Genomic DNA, 26,398 nt, shown 5'->3' with positions numbered 1-26,398 from the left:
TTTTGTTATTTGCTTACTTTTCCTTTTTTGTCTTTCTAAAATAAGAACAAAACTCACTTGGTGTCAGTAGAGTGATAGAACTAAAAGTGCACTATCATCAAATAACCTAGAAAACCTATCATACATTCTGCAGACAGGCGATTTTTTCTATGTTTCTAGAATATTGGCATGGGGAAATAAAAGATGAAGGAAAGAGGAAACTGAATATGGCCAATCCTATGAAGCAGAAAGTGCCTTCAGTTAGCTCCTATTTTTTAGGAGACTTTCTTGCCTTTTGTAGCTAAAACTACCATGTTATAATTATAGTGTTCACGCTGCCCCCAAATGTGATTCGTAGATGCAAAAGCTGTAAGTGCCCCAAGATGACATCTGTTCCCCTATTCAGGCACACATGTATTCATTATGGTCTACAGGCTTTAGGTGGTTTGGAAATCTTTGCCACTGTACATACGCCATTGTACCTATGTATGGGAATGGCACTGTCAGAAACTTAAAGGAGCCTGTGACCCAGAAAATGTACATACTAAATGCTTTAAATTCTTCAAGGTAAATTTTGGGAGGATTACACAGGAAGCTGTTAGTGTAGTGTGAATTGTAATGTTCTACAAACCACACAGACATTCTGCTACTGGGACTGCCTCTCAATCAAAAGTCATTCACAGATAATTTTCATTTTGTGTATTTCATTCATGTATACTCTCTAGATTTTCTATTTCTAAGGGAATGTTTTAATGATATTTGAATATGATATTTGAAATGATATTTCACATTTAATGTACAATAAAACATGGAAAACTTTAAGCCACTTTAATATAATATATATTTTCTGCCATGTAAAATTGCCTGTAGTTTTATGCAAAATCTTAATCACCTCACATTAAACTTCTGTTACAATATACAATACCCAATGAGACTGAAATACTTGGAAAGCAAAACATCAATGACCTCCCAATGAACTTGTTAAGGAAATCATGTTGTGAGTCAGTATGAAAGTTGATGACTAGATATGTATTTGCTGTGGTGAATGAAGAGGAAAAAAAAGTATTTAAATTGGAAAAGTTATTTTTTTAGTATAATTGGTCAAAAATTTATTTTAAATATGGTAAAACTGGTCTTCCATAAAATTGAAAAGACTAACATTTAAAAATGGTATTTATATAGCTATATTATATGCTACATATGCTACATTAAAATATAGTTTAAAAAATCTAGTCTATATACATGCTTTAATAGAGTGAAAGTAAAAATTGTTTATCTATGTTTAATCCAGTGTTTAAAGATAATTTATAGAACTGTGTAGATTCTATGCTCTACTTGTTGGGAATTCAGGAAAATACAACTCCAGTTCACATTTCTATTACAGTCAAAATAAATCCAATTAAAATATATTTTTTCAAAGTATATTATAAAAGCAAAGATAAATATCCAGATGTCTCTTATTTACAACTTTAAAAACCAGATCTCTAGGGGGGCAGAGCAAGATGGCGGAGGAGTAGGAGACCTGGATTTCATCTCCTCTCAGGAATTCAGCTGGATAGGGATCAAACCACTCTGAACACCTACAAACTCAACAGGAGAGCGAAGAAAGGAATAGCAACAACTCTATGAACAGAAAAGCGACCACTTTCTGGAAGGTAGGACGTGTGGAGAAGTGAATCCGAGGTGATATTTGGGAGGATAGACAGCGGGGGAGGGGCCTCCGTCGGCCGCTTCTGGCAAGTGATAGAGCCGCAGAGCACAAAATCGGAACTTTTAAAAGTCTGCTCCGCCGAGGGACGTCACTCTGGTGGCTAAGCGGGGGGGGGGGGGGGGGACCCTCCGGGACAGTGTGGTCCCAGGACCCTCGGGGTCACAGAAAGACCAGGGGTGCCTGAGTGTGGCAGAGCTCCCAGGTAACGGAGCAGGGAAGCCGGCTGCAGAGGCGGAGCCCAGGCGCGGGCTCTCAGCTCGGGGTGGCCATAAACCGGGATCCGCGGCACAGTCGGGCCCCTGCTCCTCCAGCAGGGACCCAACAAGCGGCAGATCCGGGGAGACTCACCTTCCTCCCCCGGGAGGAGCCGCGCGGGAGTGCACCGCAGGGATCTGCTGGGTTTGGAGACTCCACCCGGGGTCGGGTGCCAGAGATAGAAACGTGCGGTCACAGGCCGGGTGAGCAGGGAGTGCGGCCGGAGACCGGGGAGACGGGAGTGACCGACGGCTTTTCTCTGAGGGCTCACTGAGGAGCGGGGCCCCGAGTTCTCGGCTCCTCCGAGGCGGAGATTGGGAGGCCGCCATTTTCACTCTCCGCCTCCAAAGCTGTACGGAAAGCTCGCAGGGAACAAAAGCCCCGGAGAGCAAACCCGAGCAGATTACTTAGCCGGGAGGGGGCAAGGGCGGGGCAATTCCGCCTCCGGCAGAGACATTTGGAAACCACGGCAACAGGCCCCTCCCCAGAAGATCAGCGAGAACAGCCAGCCAAGACCAAGTTTACCGATCAATGAGAACGGCAGAACTCCAGCGCTAGGGGACTACTACACTTAGAATTCATGGCTTTTTTACCATGATTCTTTAGTCTTTCAAAGTTAAGGTTTTTTTTTAACTTTTTTCTTTTTTCTTTTTTTTTTTTTGAATTTTTCTTTTTCCCTTTTTCAACCAACATCTTATCAATCCCTTTTTTTAAAAAAACATTTTTATTTTTCATTTTTAGAGTCATATTCTATCCCTTCATAGTAGTTACCAGTATTTTTGGCATATATATATATATTGTTCTCTCTTTAAAATTTTGAGATAGTTTCTTCTAACAGATTAAAATATACCCTAAATCTCTAGTATATGGTTTTTTCTACTCCCCTGCCTGATCACATTCTCTCCCTTTTTTTTTCTTTTTTCTTTTTTTAAATCCTCTTCTTTCTTTTTTCAAACAACTTCTTATCAATTCCTTTTATAAAATTTTTTATAATTTCCATCTTTACAGTCATACTCCATCCCTTCATCGTATCAACCCTTATTTTTGTACATATATAAGTTTTTCTTTCTTTAAAATTTTGGGAGGCACTTTCTTCTAAAAGACCAAAATACACCCCAAATCTAGTGTGTGGCACTGATCTATATACCAGCCTGATCATATTTGATCACATTCTGTTTTTTTTTTGTTGTTGTTGTTTTGTTTTGTTTGTTTTTGTTTCTTTTTATCTTTATCTTTTTCTTTTTCATTTTTCTTTTTCTTTTTTCTCTCTTTCCGTTTCTTTTTCCACTGTTTCAGGTCTTTTCTGATTTGTTTAGAGTATATTTTCTGGGGACATTGTTACTCTGCTAGCATTTTGTTCTCTCATTAATCTGTTCTCCTCTGCACAAAATGACAAGATGGAAAAAATCACCTCAACAAAAAGAACAAGAGGTAGTACCAACTGCGAGGGACCTACTCAATATGGACATTAGTACGATGTCGGATCTAGAGTTCAGAATCATCACTTTAAAGATACTAGCTGGGCTTGAAAAAAATATGGAAGTTATTAGAGAAACCCTTTCTGGAGAAGTAAAAGAACTAAAATCTAACCAAGTAGAAATCAAAAAGGCTACTAATGAGGTGCAATAAAAAATGGGGGTGCTAACTGCTAGGATAAATGAGGCAGAAGAGAGAATCAGTAATACAGAAGACCAAATGATGGAAAATAAAGAAGCTGAGAAAAAGAGAGATAAACAACTACTGGATCACAAGGGCAGAATTCGAGAGATAAGTGATACCATAAGACGAAACAACATTAGAATAATTGGGATCCCAGAAGAAGAAGAAAGAGAGAGAGGGGCAGAAGGTATAATGGAGCAAATTATAGCAGAGAACTTCCCTAATTTGGGGAAGGAAACAGGCATCAAAATCCAGGAAGCACAGAGAACCCCTCTCAAAATCAATAAAAATAGGTCAACACCCCAATATCTAATAGTAAAACTTACGAGTCTCATAGACAAAGAGAAAATCCTGAAAGCAGCTTGGGAGAAGAGATATGTAACCTACAATGGTAGAAACATTAGATTGGCAACAGACCTATCCACAGAGACCTGGCAGGCCAGAAAGGACTGGCAGGATATATTTAGAGCACTAAATGAGAAAAATATGCAGCCAAGAATCTGCATCCTAGATCCAGCTAGGCTGTCATTGAAAATAGAAGATCCAGCTAGGCTGTCATTGAAAATAGAAGGAGAGATAAAAAGCTTCCAGGACAAACAAACACTAAAGGAATTTGCAAACACAAAACCAGCCCTACAAGAAATCTTGAAAGGGGTCCTCTAAGCAAAGAGAGAGCCTAAAAGCAACATAGACCAGAAAGGAACACAGACAGTATACGGTAACAGTCACCTTACAGGCAATACAATGGCACTAAATTCCTATCTTTCAATAGTTACCTTGAATGTAAATGGGCTAAATGCCCCAATCAAAAGACACAGGCTATCAGACTGGATTAAAAAACAAGACCCATCGATATGCTGTCTGCAAGAGACTCATTTTAGAACCAAAGACACCCTCAGATTGAAAGTGAGGGGGTGGAAAACCATTTACCATGCTAATGGACACCAAAAGAAAGCTGGGGTGGCAATCCTTATATCAGACAAATTAGATTTTTAAACCAAAGACTGTAATAAGAGATGAGGAAGGACACTATAGCCTACTTAAAGGGTCTATCCAACAAGAAGATCTAACAATTGTAAATATCTATGCCCCTAACATGGGAGCAGCCAATTATATAAGGCAATTAATAACAAAAGCAAAGAAACACATTAACAACAATACAATAATAGTGGGGGACTTTAACACCCCCCTCGCTGAAATGGATAGATCGTCTAAGCAAAAGATCAACAAGGAAATAAAGACTTTAAATGACACACTGGACCAAATGGACTTCACAGACATATTCAGAACATTCCATCCCAAAGCAACGGAATACACATTCTTCTCTAGTCCCCATGGAACATTCTCCAGAAAGGATCACATCCTAGGTCATAAATCAGGTCTCAACTGGTACCAAAAGATTGGGATCATTCCCTGCCTATTTTCAGACCACAATGCTTTGAAACTAGAACTCAATCACAAGAGGAAAGTAGGAAAGAACTCAAATACATGGAGGCTAAAGAGCATCCTACTGAAGAATGAATGGGTCAACCAGGAAATTAAAGAAGAATTAAAAAAATACATGGAAACCAATGAAAATGAAAACACAACTATTCAAAATCTTTGGGATACAGCAAAGGCAGTCCTAAGAGGAAAGTATATAGCAATACAAGCCTTTCTCAAGAAACAAGAAAGGTCTCAAGTACACAACCTAACCCTACACCTAAAGGAGTTGGAGAAAGAACAGCAAATAAAGCCTAAACCCAGCAGGAGAAGAGAAATAATAAAGATCAGAGCAGAAATCAATGAAATAGAAACTAAAGGAACAGTAGAACAGATCAACGAAACTAGGAGCTGGTTCTTTGAAAGAATTAACAAGATTGATAAACCCCTGGCCAGACTTATCAAAAAGAAAAGAGAAATGACCCAAATCAACAAAAACATGAATGAAAGAGGAGACATCACAACCAACACCAAAGAAATACAAACAATTATAAGAACATATTATGAGCAACTCTATGCCAGCAAATTAGATAACCTGGAAGAAATGGATGCATTCCTAGAGACGTATCAACTACCAAAACTGAACCAGGAAGAAATAGAAAACCTGAACAGACCTATAACCACTAAGGAAATTGAAGCAGTCCTCAAAAATCTCCCAAAAAACAAAAGCCCAGGGCCAGATGGCTTCCCAGAGGAATTCTACGAAACATTCCAAGAAGAATTAATACCTATTCTTCTGAAACTGTTCCAAAAAATAGAAATGGAAGGAAAACTTCCAAACTCATTTTATGAGGCCAGCATTACCTTGATCCCAAAACCAGACAAAGACCCCATCAAAAAGGAAAAGTACAGACCAATATCCCTGATGAACATGGATGCAAAAATTCTCACCAAAATACTAGCCAATAGGATCCAACAGTACATTAAAAGGATTATTCACCACGACCAAGTGGGATTCATCCCTGGGCTGCAAGGTTGGTTCAACATCCGCAAATCAATCAATGTGATACAATACATTAACAAAAGAAAGAACAAGAATCATATGATCCTCTCAATAGATGCAGAAAAAGCTTTTGACAAAGTACAGCATCCTTTCTTGATCAAAACTCTTCAGAGTATAGGGATCGAGGGTACATACCTCAATATCATAAGCCATCTATGAAAAATCCACAGTGAATATCATTCTCAATGGGGAAAAACTGAGAGCTTTCCCCCTAACGTGAGGAACATGGCAGGGATGTCCACTATCACCACTGCTCTTCAATATAGTACTGGAAGTCCTAGCCACAGCAATCAGACAACAAAAAGAAATCAAAGGCATCCAAATCGGCAAAGAAGAAGTCAAACTCTCACCCTTTGCAGATGATATGATACTTTATGTGGAAAACCCCAAAGACTCCACCCCAAAACTGCTAGAACTCATACAGGGATTCAGTAAAGTGGCAGGATATAAAATCAATGCACAGAAATCAGTGGCATTCCTATACACCAACAACAAGACAGAAGAAAGAGAAATTAAGGAGTCGATCCCATTTACAATTGCACCCAAAACCATAAGATACCTAGGAATAAATCTAACCAAAGAGACAAAGGATCTGTACTCAGAAAACTATAAAATACTCATGAAAGAAATTGAGGAAGACACAAAGAAATGGAAAAACGTTCCATGCTCATGGATTGGAAGAACAAATATTGTGAAGATGTCAATGCTACCTAGAGCAATCTACACATTCAATGCAATCCCCATCAAAATACCATCCACTTTTTTCAAAGAAATGGAACAAATAATCCTAAAATTTGTATGGAACCAGAAAAGACCCCCAATAGCCAGAGGAATGTTGAAAAAGAAAAGCAAAGCTGGCGGCATCACAGTTCCGGACTTCTAGCTCTATTACAAAGCTGTCATCATCAAGACAGCATGGTACTGGCACAAAAACAGACACATAGATCAATGGAACAGAATAGAGAGCCCAGAAATGGACCCTCAACTCTATGGTCAACTCATCTTTGACAAAGCAGGAAAGAATGTCCAATGGAACAAAGACAGTCTCTTCAACAAATGGTGTTGGGAAAATTGGATAGCCACATGCAGAAGAATGAAACTGGACCATTTCCTTACACCACACACAAAAATAGATTCCAAATGGTTGAAAGACCTCAATGTGAGACAGGAGTCCATCCAAATCCTAAAGGAGAACACAGGCAGCAACCTCTTTGACCTCAGCCGAAGCAACTTCTTCCTAGAAACATCGCCAAAGGCAAGGGAAGCAAGGGCAAAAATGAAACTATTGGGACTTCATCAAGATAAAAAGCTTTTGCAAAGCAAAGGAAACTGTCAACAAAACCAAAAGACAACCGACAGAATGGGAGAAGATATTTGCAAATGACATATCAGATAAAGAGCTAGTATCCAAAATCTATAAAGAACTCATCCAACTCAACACCCAAAGAACAAATGATCCAATCAAGAAATGGGCAGAAGACATGAACAGACATTTTTCCAAAGAAGACATCCAAATGGCCAACAGACACATGAAAAAGAGCTCAATATCGCTCGGCATCAGGGAAATCCAAATCAAAACCTCAATGAGATACCACCTCACACCCGTCAGAATGGCTAAAATTAACAAGTCAGGAAACGACAGATGTTGGCGGGGATGCGGAGAAAGGGGAACCCTCCTCCACTGTTGGTGGGAATGCAAACTGGTGCAGCCACTCTGGAAAACAGTATGGAGGTTCCTCAAAAAGTTGAAAATAGAGCTACCATATGATCCAGCAATTGCACTACTGGGTATTTACCCCAAAGATACAAAAGTAGGGATCCAAAAGGGTACGTGCACCCCGATGTTTATAGCAGCAATGTCCACAATAGCCAAACTGTGGAAAGAGCCAAGATGTCCGTCGACAGATGAATGGATAAAGAAGAGGTGGTATATATATATACAATGGAATATTATGCAGCCATCAAAAGGAATGAGATCTTGCCATTTGCAACGACGTGGATGGAACTGGAGGGTGTTATGTTGAGCGAAATAAGTCAAACAGAGAAAGACATGTATCATATGATCTCACTGATATGAGGAATTCTTAATCTCAGGATACAAACTAAGGGTTGCTGGAGTGCGGGGTGGGGTGGGAGGGATGCGGTGACTGGGTGATAGACACTGGGGAGGGTATGTGCTCTGGTAAGCACTGTGAATTGTGCAAGACTGTTGAACCTCAGATCTGTACCTCTGAAACAAATAATGCAATATATGTTAAGGAAAAAAAGAAGAAGAAGAAGAAGGTAGCAGGAGGGGAAGAATGAAGCGGGGGAAATCAGAGGGGTAGACGAACCATGAGAGACGATGGACTTTGAAAAACAAACTGAGGGTTCTAGAGGGGAGGGGGGTGGGAGGATGGGTTAGCCTGGTGGTGGGTATTGAGGAGGGCACATTCTGCATGGAGCACTGGGTGTTATGCACAAACAATGATCATGGAATACTACATCTAAAACTAATGATGTAATGTATGGGGACTAACATAAGAATAAAAAAAAATTAAACCAGATCTCTACATTTTAAATTTTTGATAATTTATATTCACATAACTTTACATATGTGTACTTTGCATTGCCTTTTTAAAAATTAGTCACTGTAATCTAGACATTTGCCTTGTATAATGCCAAGGTTAAGTGGGAAAATATCAGTCCATTACACAACAATATAGAAGCAGGTGAGTAAGATAATTACAAAGAAAAAAAGGAATTCTTAACACAGATAAAAGCTACTCTATGGGATATGGGATAACTATCTTTTAATCCTTTCCTTTCATTGTACGGTTTGCTTGTGGAAAATGGCTACCATTCATAAAGATGTAGAGCCATAAATCACAAGAAATAGGAAATGTACCTTCACACCACTAAAACAATACAGTTACAATAATAATCTTTTAAGAATGAATGATTCAGCAATTTTTTTTTTTAGGTCATAAACAACTGGAAGCATTAACAGGTATTTCTGCAGAATTTCCAGTTAAGATTCCAGCTGGCAGCTTTGAAAAGTGATTAAGTTTGTCTTTTTACAGTGACTCACTCTGATACTCAAAGGACACTTTTTAAAAAGGCCACCATAGGATTTCTGTGTTTACATAGAAAGTGCAGTCAAAAGGTACTGCCCCCCATGCACCTGGCTATTGCTTACTTGCAGAGTTTCCTTTCCACTGGATTAAAAAAGGTAAACTGGATATCCTTACAAGTACTGTAAATTCAACATATTGGAACATATTTAAATTGAATAAACTATTTTTTCATCAAACATGTTGACCCCTTAGTCACATAAACCAGAAACTGGATAGTAATATTATGAATTTATAACTATAAAGAAATGACTGTCCTCGGGCGCCTGGGTGGCTCAGTTGGTTAAGTGTCCAACTCTTGACTTTGGCTGAAGTAGTGAGATCAAGCCCTGCACTGGGCTCTATGCTGGGCATTAAGCCTTCTTAAGATTCTCTCTCTCGGGGCGCCTGGGTGGCTCAGTTGGTTAAGCAATTGCCTTCGGCTCAGGTCATGATCCTGGAGTCCCAGGATCGAGTCCCGCATCGGGCTCCCTGCTCAGCAGGGAGTCTGCTTCTCCCTCTCCCGCTGCCCCCTCTTGTGCTCTGTCTCTAAAATAAATAAATAAAATCTTTAAAATAAAAAAAAAAAAAAAGATTCTCTCTCTCTCCCTCTCCCTGAAATCCTCCCCCCATCTCTCGAAAGAAAGAAAGAAAGAAAGAAAGAAAGAAAGAAAGAAAGAAAGAAAGAAAGAAAGAAAGAAAGAAAAGAAAAGAAAAGAAAGAAAAAGAAATGACTATCCTGTAATGATTTACCAAAAATGAATGCCATATTTGGAGCATGAAATAAGGCTATTTCCATCTGTCCCACCCCCCAGTGATTCTTTAATTCCATTAATCACTTCTGTACATAATAAATTGTAGTAGAAATACCCTAGATTGGGGGATGAGATTTGTATTTCAATCCCAGGATTTCCATTTCATAGCTATGTATTTTTGGCAAACTACTGAACCTTCTCAAGTTTTAATTTTCTTGCCTACATACTAGAAAAACAATATTAAGTATTGAAGGCAAATTAGAAATGTTTATAAACCACCTAGCACAGAGCCTGATAACACTGTAGGTGCTCACTTTAAATAGCAGTCATCTCAAGTGTTAGTCCACTCAGGTATACTAACATGGCCTGTGGCAGGGCAACATAGAAGCTTATGTTGCAAGTGTGGATATATAAGTGTAATCAGAGGGGTACCTGCCAGCCTCCGATATGAGTAAGATGTGATCTGACTATAGACAGGATATTCATTTCATAAGATAATTACATAGTGTTTCTCATGGGAAGCCTTCTTTATTAGCTGGAGTTATGAATAAGGTACACATTGGATATGAAGTAAAAATGCTTTCTGGGGTTGAAAAAGTGTTGTGTGATGAAATTATAGATTCATCACAGTTGATTTTTAAAATTCCTGACATGACTCTAATAGATCATGTAGCTTTGGATTTTATTATTTTTATACTGAAAAAAAATTTTTATGTGGGCCACTATCCTACTGTAAAAAAGCAACCATTACCTTGGTGTTTTCCTGACTTCTTTTTGCCAAGTTTGGTTTGAAATAGCTAAAGTTTTCTAATAGTGTACAAGGGTCAAAGACACAACTCCCATGAAAAAAAAATATTGCTGTAATTTGAGCAGAGATTACAGAAGCTTTTCCTGACGACTCCAGATGCCCTGGCCACATACCCAACCCCAACAACCATGCTTTACAAACTAAATCTAATGAGAACTTTTGACTATTGATTTAGTCCAGAACTGGTCCTTTATTTAACAGATTTTACTGGTATTTTTTTCTTTCTCTCTCTTTTTTTTAAAGTATAACAAGGATTTCTTGAGTTACACTAGATATTTTTCAAGCAAAATTTTAGTAACTATGAAAAATAAATCATTTGCAAACATACTGAGATCATGATTTGAAAAATCACATTAAGTTTTTATCTGGTTTGGAGTTTCCCTGGAAGAAACTTCTGAGGGATATTTGGCCAAAATGAGCAGTTTTGTTTACTTTGAACATGTGAAATGATTTTATCCTGACAGTGTATATGGTTTCATATAAAGAAAAATCAAGGAAGACAAAGAGATATGTAATGGAGAGATGCTCAAAATTGAAGGTTAATTGCTGTCTGGGTGAGTAGCAAACTCAGAGTTCCAAGAGAGACAACAGCTGCTGTATAAATGTAAGAATGGAAGTGAGAAATGTTTTTGCTTTTTTTCCTAGTTACATAAGCATATGAAAAGACAATCTTTATTTTTTTCTTCAACATTTATCTAAATTTTTAAATTTTTTGAAAATAAAAGATTTTCCCGTGTTTGCTTTGTTGCCTAGGGAGATGGGTAGGAGAGGAAATGTGAACAAAATGAGGGTTGTGGAGAAAAGAAAATGGTGCAAATTTTTTCCTGTTAAGTCAGAAACCTAAAAATAATGACCAAAAAAAAAAAAAAAAGTTCAAGGAGAAGGTCAAATTATTACCCAGAGGATATAGCAGCAAAAAGAGACCTGGATGAAATTAGGTAATATCAAGTACTAAATACTCATTCCTTTTCTGTCCACTGATAAATTAAGTTATAGAGACTTTATGCTGGGAATTTTTTCAGACTATTATTCTAATGCCTAAGATGTACATTATTATTAAGTATATTTGACCACTAAAATTCTCTAGCAATAACTGACAATGGGAAGTCTAGGGTATAACTAGAAAGGAGTGATATATTTTATGACTATTATGAGCCCATCAGTTTGCATACAATCCTTTTACTCTGTGAAGATTGTTATTTACATTTTAAAAACAAGAAATTTTTTTTTATTTTTTATTAAAGATTTTTTTTTGAATTTATTTATTAGAGAGAGATAGAGTGAGAGAGAGAGCGCAAGAGAGAGTAGGGTTAGAGGGAGAAGCAGACTCCCCGCCGAGCAGGGAGCCCGATGTGGGACTCGATCCCGGGACTCCGGGATCATGACCTGAGCCGAAGGCAGTCGCTTAACCAACTGAGCCACCCAGGCGCCCGAAAATTGTTTTTTTTAAAGAATTAAAAAAATTTTTTTGTTTGTTTTATTTGACAAAGAGAGAGCACAAGAACGCGTGCACAAGCAGGGGGAGCAGCAGGTAGAGGGTGAGGAAGAAGCAGGCTCCCCACTGAGCAGGGAGCCTGATATGGGGCTCAATCCCAGGAGCCCAGAATCATGACCTGAGCCAAAGGCAGACACTTAACCCAACTGAGCCACCCAGGTGCCCCAAAATAAGAAAATTGTTAAAAAAATAAAAAATAGCATTGGACCAGATCGCATTTGAGAGGCAATATCAACCTAGTACTAAATAGATTACTTTGAAGTAAGACAGACCTATGACATAATCCTGATTGTGTTCATCATTACCTGTGTGATGCTGGATAATGGATTTACCCTCTCTAAACCTGTTTCCTCCTCTGCAAAAAAGTTGTAATGAAATCTACCTTGAGTTGTAAGGATTGTATGAGGCAATATTAGTATAGTGTTCATAAACAGTCATTGCTCTTTAATCATGGTTGTTATTACTATTATTGTTGCTGTCCCTAGGCCTGATTCCAGCATTCTTTCCCCCACCACTCTGGCATTTATTCAAATGGAGTTCCTGAATTTATATTTTGATATCGTGTTCCTATACTACACCAGTTTACCACAAAATAAACTTGCTTTCTGAAAAAACAGTAGGGAGAAATCTCCTTGATCATTGTTCAGAGGTAAATCTCACTGCTCTGGTCTACAGGTATGAAAAGAAAAAAAATATAACACCCTTATTTCAACTTACGTGCCATGGTAACATCCAGAGCTGGTTCCAGGTAAAATTATGAAAAACAGTATTTTGTAAATTTTTCTCTTTTGTCTGAATAAGAACTGAATAGCAACCAAGAATTTGCTTAGGTTTTACCATAATAAATATAGTAATAAATATGAAAGGAAAATCCTGCCTTCAAAATTTTCCAATCCAGAACATGAAATACACACACACACACACAAACACGAAAATAAAGCATTGCAACAGCTTACAAATCATTTTATCAAGTGCAAGATAAAATTTCATTTGAACATCATAATTTTATAAATTGAATTGCCTTTCCCAGGTAATGCTCCATACTACCACTATTATTTTCATAGGAATAAGATTAAGTCTAATTAACCAAAAAAGGCATGCATAACATAGAACTTTGGAATCAGACAAACCTGAGCTCAGATTTCAGAACTACCACTTACTGGTGAGTTGAGCAAGTTACTTGTCCTTCCCAAAGACTTATTTTCACCTATAATTACCTTAACTTCACAGGGCTATTGAGGAAATCATATAGATTCAAAAAACACTTCAGGCCCTTAAGAAACACAGCAAGAACCCAATAAATGATTGACATAATCATTGTGACTATAGCTATACTATTTATTTTAGAATACCACACACTTAGCACTCTACTTAATTGAAGATTACTTCAAATCTTGCCTCCTCCAATCATCCAAACTTCAATAAGGGGCTTTATATGTACTGCCTTCACGTGGGAGTAGTTTGAAAAACAAAGATTCAAAGCATTTACACTTAAACTGATGTTTTTATTGTTGAAAAATTCATTTATGAGGTTTTACCAATGTCTATTTAATTTTCTTATTCTTAACAATTATGTCTAGATTACTCATAAAAGTTTCATGAGTTATCTCTCTTGCTGACAATTCTGTAAGACAGATAACATGAGTTATTTGACTTTTAGTAAACATAGGTAGAATAAAAGTATTATATGTAATGCTGATACCTGAATAAATGCCTATTTTAGTTAAACCAACAACCTTAAGCTAGTTATTGACTATTATCATAGATCATGTGAACTTGAAAAACATCTAGGCCAATTTCTAGATTTCTGAATATATACTTGATTTATACATATGCTTCATTTTATTTAAGCCAATTAAATAGAGCTCTTTTGGGGCACCTGGGTGGCTCAGTTGGTTAAGCAACTGCCTTCGGCTCAGGTCATGATCCTGGAGTCCTGGGATCGAGTCCCACATCGGGCTCCCTGCTCAGCGGGGGGTCTGCTTCTCCCTCTGACCCTCCTCCCTCTCGTGCTCTCTGTATCTCATTCTCTCTGTCTCAAATAAATAAATAAAATCTTAAAAAAAAAATAGAGCTCTTTACAAATTGCTTTGGGCAATACCATCTGATGGTAAAAAAAAAAATCACACATTTACAACATGCACACATAAATATACATCAACATAGAGATAGAGGTAAACAGAAATCTTTACCTTTTGTTTTAAAATTTTAGACATGAGACAGGCATGATAATGCAAAACTCACTAGTTTATAAAAGAATAACTGCTGGATTTAAATTATGTTTCTAGCAGATGAAATAAGTTAAAGTTACCTGTTAGATGGCTTGAACTAATATTTATGGATAAGACTTAAGATTTACACCTAGTTTCCAAATATCATGTCACCTTTTTTTTTTCCCTTCCAATAAGAATTACCTCCCTGAAGTCTGCATTTCAAAGAGATGGCCTAGATAAAATTCTAGAGAAGACCAGGTAGAATATTTACATCTCAAAGCCACAGGAAAAATATTCAAGTTCCTCCAAGAAGAACTTTCTCTTTTCCCAAGGCCAGAATTATTACAATAACTACAAGTCTTTTGAGATAAATAGGGGAGGTTTTAGGATTGGTAAAAAAGATAGTGGGTTTTGAGTTGCTTCCAGAGCTGCATTTCTGTACTTGTATAGACTCAATTTATAAGACAAAGGCAGTTGTTTTTAATTCCTCAAAGACTTGGATTGCGACCTGAATGACATCAAGGGGCAAATCCATCCATCCAACTACAATTTTCTTCAATTTGCTTCTTTAGATGAGAAAGAAAATCTTCAACTAAAAGGGGAATCAAAAGATCCCTGTCTTAGATTTAGAGCTTTGTCTTTGGAATGTGCACTGCCCCCCAACCCTGGATACATTTAACTTAGGAAGGCATTTTAAAAGTTTCTACCAGGCTCTGAATATCAACTTCCAATTTAGCCATAGAGCTACTTTAAAAAAATCATTTCAATATCTTGTCAGGTTTTAGCAGGGACAAACACCAAATATTTCTGGCAGTATTGAACAACCTCAAGGTTGCCTTGGGAGAGGCATCAAAGGGTGCAAAAGATATTACCCTCCCAACTTCCAAAACTGCTCCTAAAGATAGTTAAAAGAAAGACTGAGGGGGAAAAAAAAGACTGAGATAATTCCTCTAAGACTTAGCAATAGTTGGTGGAACCCCCACTGCAACTGCTGTGCAACCTAGACTTCTGCCCAACCATATCTACCAGCAAATGGGGTGCAACTGACATTTCTGTCTGATGATATTTTGGGGGCCCCAACCTGAAGGCTGCCAAGCCAAGTTCTCAGGACACAAAATGAGGCAATCAAAAAGGCAATATCTGCCTCTGGGAGAGAAAGGACTGGCAACCAATGGGTATAGATTTGGAAAGGAAGAGACAATGTGAAATTTTACCTTCATCTCTGAATTAGACACTACAGACAGAGATCTGACCACTACAGCTGATTCTGGTAAGAATTCTCACTCTTTTCTGGATCCAGCTTTCCCAGGATCCCATCTCCAGTCTCTAGAGCAACTTACCAGAGATCCTGGAGAGTGCTGAAGAGGCCACAAAGAGGGCTCTGTGGGTATCTTCACGTGCTCCTAGGAGCCATCTTCAGAATCTTCAGCAGCTGACTGTAGGTCCCATCTCATCGCCCAGACTGCCAAATGACAAAACAAAAACAATTTAGTATCAAGTTTGATATTCTTCATTCAAGGAAAAATAATCCATGGATTGGGGAAGTACAGTGTCTCATAAGCAGTGGACCACTGTTCCCCCTAAGTTGACTTTTATAAAACTACAGCAGAATGTAATTTTGAAAGTTCTGGGTTTCAATCGAAAGAAGAGATGTTTGAGAGAGAAAGGCGTTGTTTGCATATTGTTAATAATTTCAAAAACCTGACTTTAAATATCAAGAATGAAAGTATGTATAAACATAGAACATAGATGTAACCCATAATATATAAAATAGGAAGACCAAGTGAGGAGATAAGAGCTGTTTCTTTGTCCTAAAATGGTAAGATTTGGACAAGTGAGCAAGGAAGGGGAAATCAGAAAGGACACAACTGGAATTTAAACACTGATGAGTCTCTGAAAATGTGCCTAATGACCTAAACTATAGGCTAAGCTCTGGCAGTTAATTGGGACAAAAGAAATGCTTATGCATAGATCTCTCCCACATATGGTTATAAGAATCCAGAGCAGAAAGAATTGTAACCTAGCAACCCAAATTGCTCAAGAGATTGCAGTTTTATAGCAAACCACCATTTAGACCATAATTCCTGAGAAGTAGAATTAAAAAGCTTAGATAAGTATAAAAGTAGAAGGGTTTTACCCTCTTCAGGATAGCAAGGAAACCATGTCTGTAATTTCTTGCTTCTCCCTCCATCCAAAAAGCACATAATGGCTGAGAGGATTAATGGGCAACAGAAGATCTGACGTTAGGATGAGGAGGATGTAATATCCCATGGAGGCATTTGTTAGTTCTATAACAGTGTCTGACAAGGAAGAGGAAAAACAGAAAGTACAGCTGAGAGGCTATGAAGCAGAGAATTTTTTTTTTTGGCAATTTCATAATGCTAAAGACAAAAATTAGATCCCAGGGTCAACCAAGACAGAGGGATCTTATTATAGACACAGAGTATGTAGTTTGTAGTCCCAAAGGGATATACTCTAGGAGTAAATGTGAGAAATAAACTGGCTCTTACAGAGATTCAAGACCAACTTTGAATCAGCTAAAAGTCTAATTGGATTAGCTGTATCAGCTATGATTTCCCTACCAGAAGGAAAAGAAAAATCTTCTCTGGAGAAAGATAATGTAATCTAAAAACATAATATTACATCTAACATTTTTCATATATAGTGTATGGCACTCAATAGAAAAGAAGCATGAGGAAAAAAAGACAAGAATTAACTGAAAATGAAATGAAGAGAAATATCAGCTAATAGAAACAGACCCACCAGAGACCCAGATATTAGAATTTGGAGAAAATAATTTTAAAACAACAGATTAATATGCACAGATATTAAATGACAATATGAAGGATTTTAGCCAAGAACTGAAACTATATTAACTAATCAAATAATAATTTTGGAATTGAAAAGTGAAAATAATCAAAATATATGTTTTCTAAAAGATTAGACAGTTCTAAAGATAGAAGCAGTGAATTAGAAGGTGATTCAGAAAAAAATATCCAATCTGAAGTACAATGATAGAAAAGAATGGAAAATAAGAGAAATGTGTAAAGATATAGGAGTCATAGTGAAAGGGTCAGTAATAGGTATTTGGAGTCCATAAAGGAGAGGAGAGGAATAATGAGATAGAGGCAATATTTGAATAGAATATGGTCACAAAACTTTAAAAACTGATAAATCCTCCCAAAGCACTACAAACCATAATAAGATACATTCAAATAAAACCAGTTCTTGGAACATTATGGTTAAAAAGTCTGGAAATCAAATACAAAAATAAATGTGAGCAAACAGGAGGTACAAAAGGAAAAGAATAAAAGACAAAGAAATGCCCAGTTAACAGAAAACACAGACAAGTTGGAAAATAAAAATCAGTAATTTTAACAAATATAGCTTGATTATATCATCCATTAAGACAAAATTTTGTCTGACTGAATTAGAAAAAAATCCCCTTACACACTCTATCAAACACATACTTACAAGAAATGTTACATAGAAAGTGAGAAGAGGGAAGTTTTATCAGGAAAATAATAATAAAAATGAAACTGGGATTGCACAAGCAATATTTTAGGAGAGAATTTAAGCAAAGGAAGTTTAAACTGGAAATTTTTGAGTTAAACAATAGGAGTTCAGTCTGGAACAGAATACTGAATAAGATGTTTCTTCAAAATGGAATAATTCTTAAAATAAGCCCTTCAAACCATTAAAGCAGGTTTTAGAATCCCCATCTTGCAGATAGAGAAATTCAGACTTAGAGAAGTCAGGGGATTTGTCTACAATTACACACACAAAAAGTAAAGCAGGACCTGGACTGACATTTTCTAAGTCCACTGGTCTTTAAGTATACTCATAACAAATAATTAGACAAGTCCTTAACTTGAGGGTAACTGGCTATAATAAATTATTGTGATATAAGAAGAAGAATGTGTCTACAACTAGTTAATTTTCTATAAATTCAACTTGAAACCAACAATGTCGTCCAATTAGAGCTCCTGCTTATGGAAAACATTTCTGACCCTCACTAGCTCATTTCACTTGATGGCATTTTACCTCAGCCCGGTCCCTCTTCTACCTTCTGCATCTAGCACTTCCTAAGCCTACACTGAAGTCCATACTGTATTCCCAACAATAATTCAGATGACAAAGTTGGAGGCTCATAGTACATTTATCTGGAAAATCACAATTAAAATGAACACAAGAACTCTCACCCAGCATTGTCCATTAGATTTTTTTGCATTATTCTATTCTTTTTATCCTATTTGCCTTCCTCTTCTAATGGATCAGGCCCTTTTCAGTCTCCATTTTCTCAAATCAATTCCATATCCCATTTCCAGATTGATATTCCCAAATTACCTGACACCCCATTGTCTGGCCAATAAAGGATGGTATCCTCGTCCTACTGATCATGTCCTCTCCAAACTGCACTTCCAGCCAAAACTCCATAGTGCCCTAACATTTTAGCTCTAGCTGCTTGGTTCTAAAAGGGATCCTACACAAATATTACACTTTTTGCTTTTGCTTGAGCTACTCATTCTGTCTGGAATGTTCTACTCAATCATATTTTCCCATAAACGAAGAGGCAGAAGATTTTACAGTATTATCATGTTGATCAGTGGTCAGTTTCAGAGACAAGTCTGTGTAACTAGTTTAAAACCAAAGGGATTTAATACAGTGTACTAAATGGCTTGCTGCTGAAGTAACAGGCTCTAGGTTGATATCAAACCAGCACCACTGAAATAGACCATCAATTGTCTTTTTGATGTGGAGGCCACTGGTTTCAGATACTACCATAGAGAACTGCCAAAATCAGGAGATAGCTACTATCAAGATGCCACCACCACTGTGGCAGGCTCAGCACCACACTAAGACAGCTAGAATAACAAATTTGATTCTACATGCTCTATCTCTCAAACAAACCCACCCATGGGGATAGTGGCAGGATCCTGGGATCTCTGCCAACCCTACCAAGGAAGAAGGAAAACTGTTTCATGACTGAACTTGGCAGCAGAAACAGCATAATCAGGCCTTCGTTTTAGTTCTGTCTTCCAAATCTTGCATGCAAGGATATCACTGGTCAAAGGTAAATTGTATAGGACCCTATTACAAAGGCTTATGAGAAATGTAGTTTTTACATTTCCAGCTTCTTTGTTACAGGAAGCACATTAGTAAAAGAGTGAAATAGATGTTGAGTGCTAAGCAACCTCCACTGCAATTTTCTCTCCATGTTGCCCATAACACACACACCATGAATATGCTTGAAATGACCCCTCATTTCTCTATGCTCCTATATTCTTTAGTTTCTACATTTGCGTATATTCTCTTCTAAGTATGTGTGTATTCATCTACTGGATTATAAATTCCTTGAGAACAAGACATTGTATCCTTCTACAAATTTTTGGACTCTATAGTGTCTCAGAATGTAAACGTTGCTTCACTATAACACTTTGTATACTCACAATAGAGATACTTAATAAACATGTTGAATGAATGAAAATGAACATATTTAGGACCTTGGAAGCAAAGAATAGGTCCCTGAAGCAAGATAAATGATAATGATTTTTAGAAGGGAAAATGGTACCCAAGACTTTGATGACTCAGGGTGGAAAAATAATAGATTAAGGATTATAAAACAACTAAGAATACAGAAAATTCACACAGAAAACACATTTATATAAAATTATTCTAGAATCAATCCTTTATGTTAAAAATGACTTCTGTTTTTTTTTTTAATATTTTATTTATTTATTTGAGAGAGAGACTGAGAGAGAGAGTGCATGAGAGGGGGGAGGGTCAGGAGGGTCAGAGGGAGAAGCAGACTCCCTGCCAAGCAGGGAGCCTGATGCGGGACTTGATCCAGGGACTCCAGGATCATGACCTGAGCCGAAGGCAGTCGCTTAACCAACTGAGCCACCCAGGCACCCGACTTCTGTTTTTTTATTTATTCAACAATAAGAAAGAAAAATATGATATTAAAAAGTCTCCTTTTCTGGGATTTTCTAAAAATAATAAAGAATTAAAATAGAGTTACAAGATGAATACGTTCTGGAAAATCTAACATACAGCATGGTGACCACAGTTAATTTTACTGTATTATATTGACATTTGCTAAGAGAGTAGACCTTAAGTGTCCTCACCATACCAAAATAAAATAATAATAACCATGGGAGGTGATGGATATGTTAATTAACTTGATTGTGGAAATTATTTCACAATGTATATGTATATATCAAACCATCACACTGTACATCTTAAATATACACAATTTTTGTCAATTATACCTCAATAAAGCTGGGGAGAAATTGAAAGGTATAAATTAATATGTGATGTGATTGGGGATCATGTGACAATTTTCAAAGGGAAGATCAACCACCCCTTCATTATATTTTACCATCCGAAAAAAACATAAGGACAACTTTGGTTGTGTTATATAGAAAGTGGGTGATGTAACTTGCTGTAGAGAGTATCACTGATTAATATAGTGATGGTATTTTGATTTGTAGGTTTGAAAAGCATAATTTAAATATGCTTTTAATATGAATTCTAGAATATTATGTGAAATGTACTGGTTGTCATGGACACCTTTATTTATTTTTCTTTATAAACAAACCCAGCCCAGTTGTTCAACTGTGATTTATAGACCACCTCTCAGATTACTCATTCTTTAATCTGAATTCTTAGGAATATAAAATTCTCAAATGCCCTTGTTGTTTTATTTTCAGCAATAAACAGCTGGAGAGTGGGAAAGACTTCTCAGAGTTCAACTTTTTTCTTAATCCATTCTATTAATATGTAATTTTGAATAACTTTAAAAAATCCACAAGGGTACCTTGTGAAAAATGTGTAATGATAATGGATTAGTACAAAAATCATATTTAACTTCTGAAAACATCTCAATGATTCTTGTCACTGTTTTAATGTAGCATTGCGTTGTTCTTTGCCTTGAGACACTTTGGTTATTACTCATTCCATTGTTAATTGAAGTGGAAAAATCTTCAAATTAACAGCTGCCATTTATTAACTTAGTCATGTAATCTTTCTTCATTATAGTCATTATTGTCATTCTCATAGTCATGACTACATGTCACTGGTTTTTTTCATGCACATCTGTGGCACAATCTACTATTAGTCACCAATGACTTTCTTCCCTTGTTCTATAAGAACCAAAACATAATCAGCTAAACAGAATAAAGACATTCCTTAGCCTGTCTCTTAGGTGTAGCCATGTGATTAACTTCTGGCTAGCAGGATGGAAAAGGAAATGATGTGGGCATCATCAAGTCACACTCCTAAGAGAAGGGCTCTTTTCCTCTGACTGGAATATGGTCCTGCTGGTAAGCCATCATGACCATAGACATGAAAGCAACACCTAATGCTGGGCTGGAGCCAATGTGTTGAGCTAACTGTTAAATTTTCAGGAATTTTGCAAGCCAGTGGTTAAGCTACTGATAGCTTAAAATCAGCAAATATTGAGTATTTGTACTACAATAACCAGCAAATACCACAAATCAGGGATTTTTTTTTCCCCCAGAGAACCAGTTTACCTGCACACCTCTCACAATATACAAGGGATAGGGAGAGCAATGAGACAGAAAGCATCTGGGCGGTTATACAATCATGGTACCAGATCTGGACTCCTTATGCCTAAACTATTACATGAGTGAGAAATAAATTCTAAATTGTTTAAGCTACTGTTACTGGAGTATTTGTTACAGATGCTGAACATACTGCATAATCAAAATGACTACAATGCCTTTAATTATATATCTAAAAAATGCTGCCATCCTTTGAGAGACTACATAGTCTGTCAAAGCTATGTATGTTTCACACCTGAAAATCAATCTTATATGTAAATTATTGATCAACAAATACATAATTTCAAATATCCAATATCTGAAAACTTAAAATAAAAGACTATATTAAATATATATAGGTCTTTCACAAAAACCAAAACCGTGTGGGAAGAAACAGTTGTGAATACATTTACTATTGAGGTTGATATCATTGATGTGATTTAGCAAGAAACTTAGCATGTGCTTTCCAGAAGTCCTTGCAAAAGGAAACACAAGGGGATTGTGTAATCCTTATCAACTCAAAAAAGATGAGAAAGCATCTGCTAAAATGAAAGAAAAATTTCACCAGCATTACATTTACAAAACGAGTACTTTCATAAGAGTAACTGATCATTTGTTTTCAAAATTAATCAACATTTTAAAGAAATTATATGCAAGAAATTGATGCATTCTAAGAAATTCATCTAAAACTGTAGCTTTCTGGAAGTCTAATTTGATTGAAAGATAGGACTCAAAGTACATGTTGAAATACATAGATTTATTACTTTATAATGCCACCATTTTTAAACAAAAACTGGATTTTCCAAATTAATGACCTATTTTTCTACCAAATGACTTAAATGAATATGGGGTGTTTTTCTAAATGAAATCTTTTATCAAAATAGGATATGTTTTTTGAGACTAAATTACTACTAACCTTGTGCCTCAGACTCCAATAATTTCCGAAGTGGAGTAGTAGTAAATTTGGCACACTCACTAATCAGAATGTGTGTTTAAAATTGCACAGATATTGTACATCAACATAAAACTGTTCCATGATTTTATCAACCTAGAAAATGTTGAAATTTATTTAAAATGTAAACCTTTACAAACTAATTTTTTTTTTAAGATTTTATTTATTTTTTAGAGAGCGAGCAAGAGAGAAACAGCATGAGAGGGGAGAGGGTCAGAGGGAGAAGCAGGCTCCCCGCTGAGCTGGGAGCCCGATGTGGGTGGGAATCTATCCCAGGACCCCGGGATCACGACCTGAGCCGAAGGCAGACGCTTAACCATCTGAGCCACCCACGCGCCCTACAAACTAATTTTTTTAAGTAGATTTTATGAGCAAATAAGTTTATTGGACTAAATAAGTTTATTCATAATATTCCTTTTTGTTTATTTAAGGTAACCAACAGTGAGATTGGTGCAAATGTTGGAGTTTGGTTCTGATATGAACTGGAGAACTTTACTTTATAAATCATTATGGTCTTCCTAGGTAGTCTCAACAAGATCACAGTGCAGTTAATTCTTCTAAAATCAAAGATAAAAATAATCTGTCAAACAAACAAAAACTTTGTCATTTACCTCTCAGAGCCAGACCTTCCTGAATGTAGATTTCCACTTAGGAATAAGAAAGCAGTTTAGACACCCTAATACAGCCAAAGGGCCGGTTATGATGGAATTACACTGTGATTTTATCAAAGGCGTCTCATCAACATTATGAAAAGACTGGCAAATATTATCTAATTATCTTATATTATTACTGAAAGTCCATGGCATTTAGGGCTATAACTACAGGACATTTTTAGCCCACAGGAAACATCAGAGCCTGAGGAGTGTGAAGAGGGTGCTTCTATGAAGGCATGTCTAGAACTGGTGTTATAGCATGATTTCAGTGAAAAGGGTGTTAGTGGAGGGGTAGTGGTAACAGTAATAAGAAGTTGGTTACAACTTCAGGGGTCACTGGCCTAGGAAGTTAGTATATTGAAGATAACAGAACCCAGGTTTCTCATTGTCAGAAAAAAGTTCCAAATATGAAAAGGAAAAACAAAAACTAGCATGAATCCTGTGATGTTGAATTAGTATTAGAATTAGCATAGAATTAGTATTGATGTGAATTCAGTGTTGGGTGTGGGTATCTAGCTCTAAAGAGATAGATAGAGAGACAGATAACTAAATGTGTGTATGTGTGTGTATTATATTCTTATCCATAATATGTATTTGAATATACATATTTGTATACATATTTATATATGCATATATATAATTTATAAAAAATATATAAATTAGTCCTTTGCTGTGTCCACTCAGATGGCTGAGGAGCAGCAATATCCCAACAGTTACAAGCTCACTAGATATCTAACCTTGATTTTCAAATATGGTTTTTTTCTAAAACAAACAAACAGAAAAAAAAAAACAGGTGAATGTTTTTCAAATGGTGAATTCCAGTTTGGGACAGAGTTAGCACAAATGAGACTTTATTTTAGGTGAAAGTAAGAAAGTGCTCAAAAAAAGATAGGGTCATGCTAAAGGGATGCAGAAACCATGTGAAGGGACTCTTACTGGCCAGATCTGAGAAAACTTGAGTATCAAAATAAATAAAGGCATTAATAGATCACACCTAATTAAATAAAATATAAATCCATGACTCCCTACTTTAATTAATTTAATGAAGGTAAAAAAAAAAAGCTTAATAAAGCTTTTTTCTTATAGAACAATGCCAATCAATAAATGTAGAAGGAATGATGGAATTAAAAATCACCACGTGGCAAGTGTCATAATTAATTCAGCTGAGAAGCATCAATAGATGCTAAAACAAGTTTGTGAAAGCTTTATCAGAAGGGTACTTGTATGTTCTCAAAGCACCTCCTATATAAAATAGTTATAAATTATAAAGGGAAAAAAAAATTATAGGGGAAATCTGACAAACATCAGTTTAATCAAGTGATGAAATCAGTTAACAAAACAAATCAAAACTGTGTACCACCTAAGCAAAAGAAGTATAAACCCTCACATTTGTGATACTCCTGACAAAAATACATGCCCTGAATCTATAAGGAAAACTATGAGCTAAATCAAAGTGTGGAATATTCTACAAAATAAATGGCTTGTAATTTTCAAAAGCTACATGGTCATGAAGTCAAGGAAACACTAAAGAACTATTCTAGATTTAAGGTGACTAAATAGACACACCCACTATTGAAACATGCAATCCTTTACTGAATGGTTTCACTGTAAGGAACATTATTAGGTCATTTGGTAAAACTTTAATTGAGTCTGAGTATTTGATGGTAATAATGTATCAGTGTACCCTTATTTATTTCCTGATTTTGATGGTTGGATTGTGGTTAGATAGGAAAATGAATCTTTTTCAGAGGAATTACACACCAAATATTCTTGGAAAATAGATCATCATGTTGGCATATTATTCTCAAACAGATCAGGAGAAAATCTTTTATACCATTCATGTAACTTTTCTGTAAGTTTGATGTCATTTTAAAATAAATATAAAATATATTTGAACTCATAAATTCTTTTTTTTTTTGCTACATATATTTTCTTTTTTTTTTTATTCTTATGTTAATCCCCATACATTACATCATTAGTTCTAGATGAAGTGTTCCATGATTCATTGTTTGTGCATAACACCCAGTGCTCCATGCAGAATGTGCCCTCCTCAATACCCACCACCAGGCTAACCCATCCTCCCACCCCCCTCCCCTCTAGAACCCTCAGTTTGTTTTTCAGAATCCATCGTCTCTCATGGTTGGTCCACCCCTCCAATTTCCCCCGCTTCATTCTTCCCCTCCCGCTACATTCTTCTTCTTATTTTTTTTTCTTAACATATATTGCATTATTTGTTTCAGAGGTACAGATCTGAGATTCAACAGTCTTGCACAATTCACAGCGCTTACCAGAGCACATACCCTCCCCAGTGTCTATCACCCAGTCACCCCATCCCTCCCACCCCACCCCCCACTCCAACAACACTCAGTTTGTTTCCTGCGATTAAGAATTCCTCATATCAGTGAGATCATATGATACATGTCTTTCTCTGTTTGACTTATTTCACTCAACATAATACCCTCCAGTTCCATCCATGTCGTTGCAAATGGCAAGATCTCATTCCTTTTGATGGCTGCATAATATTCCATTGTATATATATACCACCTCTTCTTTATCCATTCATCTGTCGGTGGACATCTTGGCTCTTTCCACAGTTTGGCTATTGTGGACATTGCTGCTATAAACATCGGGGTGCACGTAGCCCTTCGGATCCCTACTTTTGTATCTTTGGGGTAAATACCCAGTAGTGCAATTGCTGGATCATATGGTAGCTCTATTTTCAACTTTTTGAGGAACCTCCATACAGTTTTCCAGAGTGGCTGCACCAGCTTGCATT

This window comes from Mirounga angustirostris, unplaced genomic scaffold (genome assembly GCF_029215605.1).
Source record: "Mirounga angustirostris isolate CCGP_5_RB_7025 unplaced genomic scaffold, mMirAng1.0.hap1 SCAF_3, whole genome shotgun sequence".
Taxonomy (NCBI): domain Eukaryota; kingdom Metazoa; phylum Chordata; class Mammalia; order Carnivora; family Phocidae; genus Mirounga; species Mirounga angustirostris.
This window is presented reverse-complemented; position numbering follows the sequence as displayed.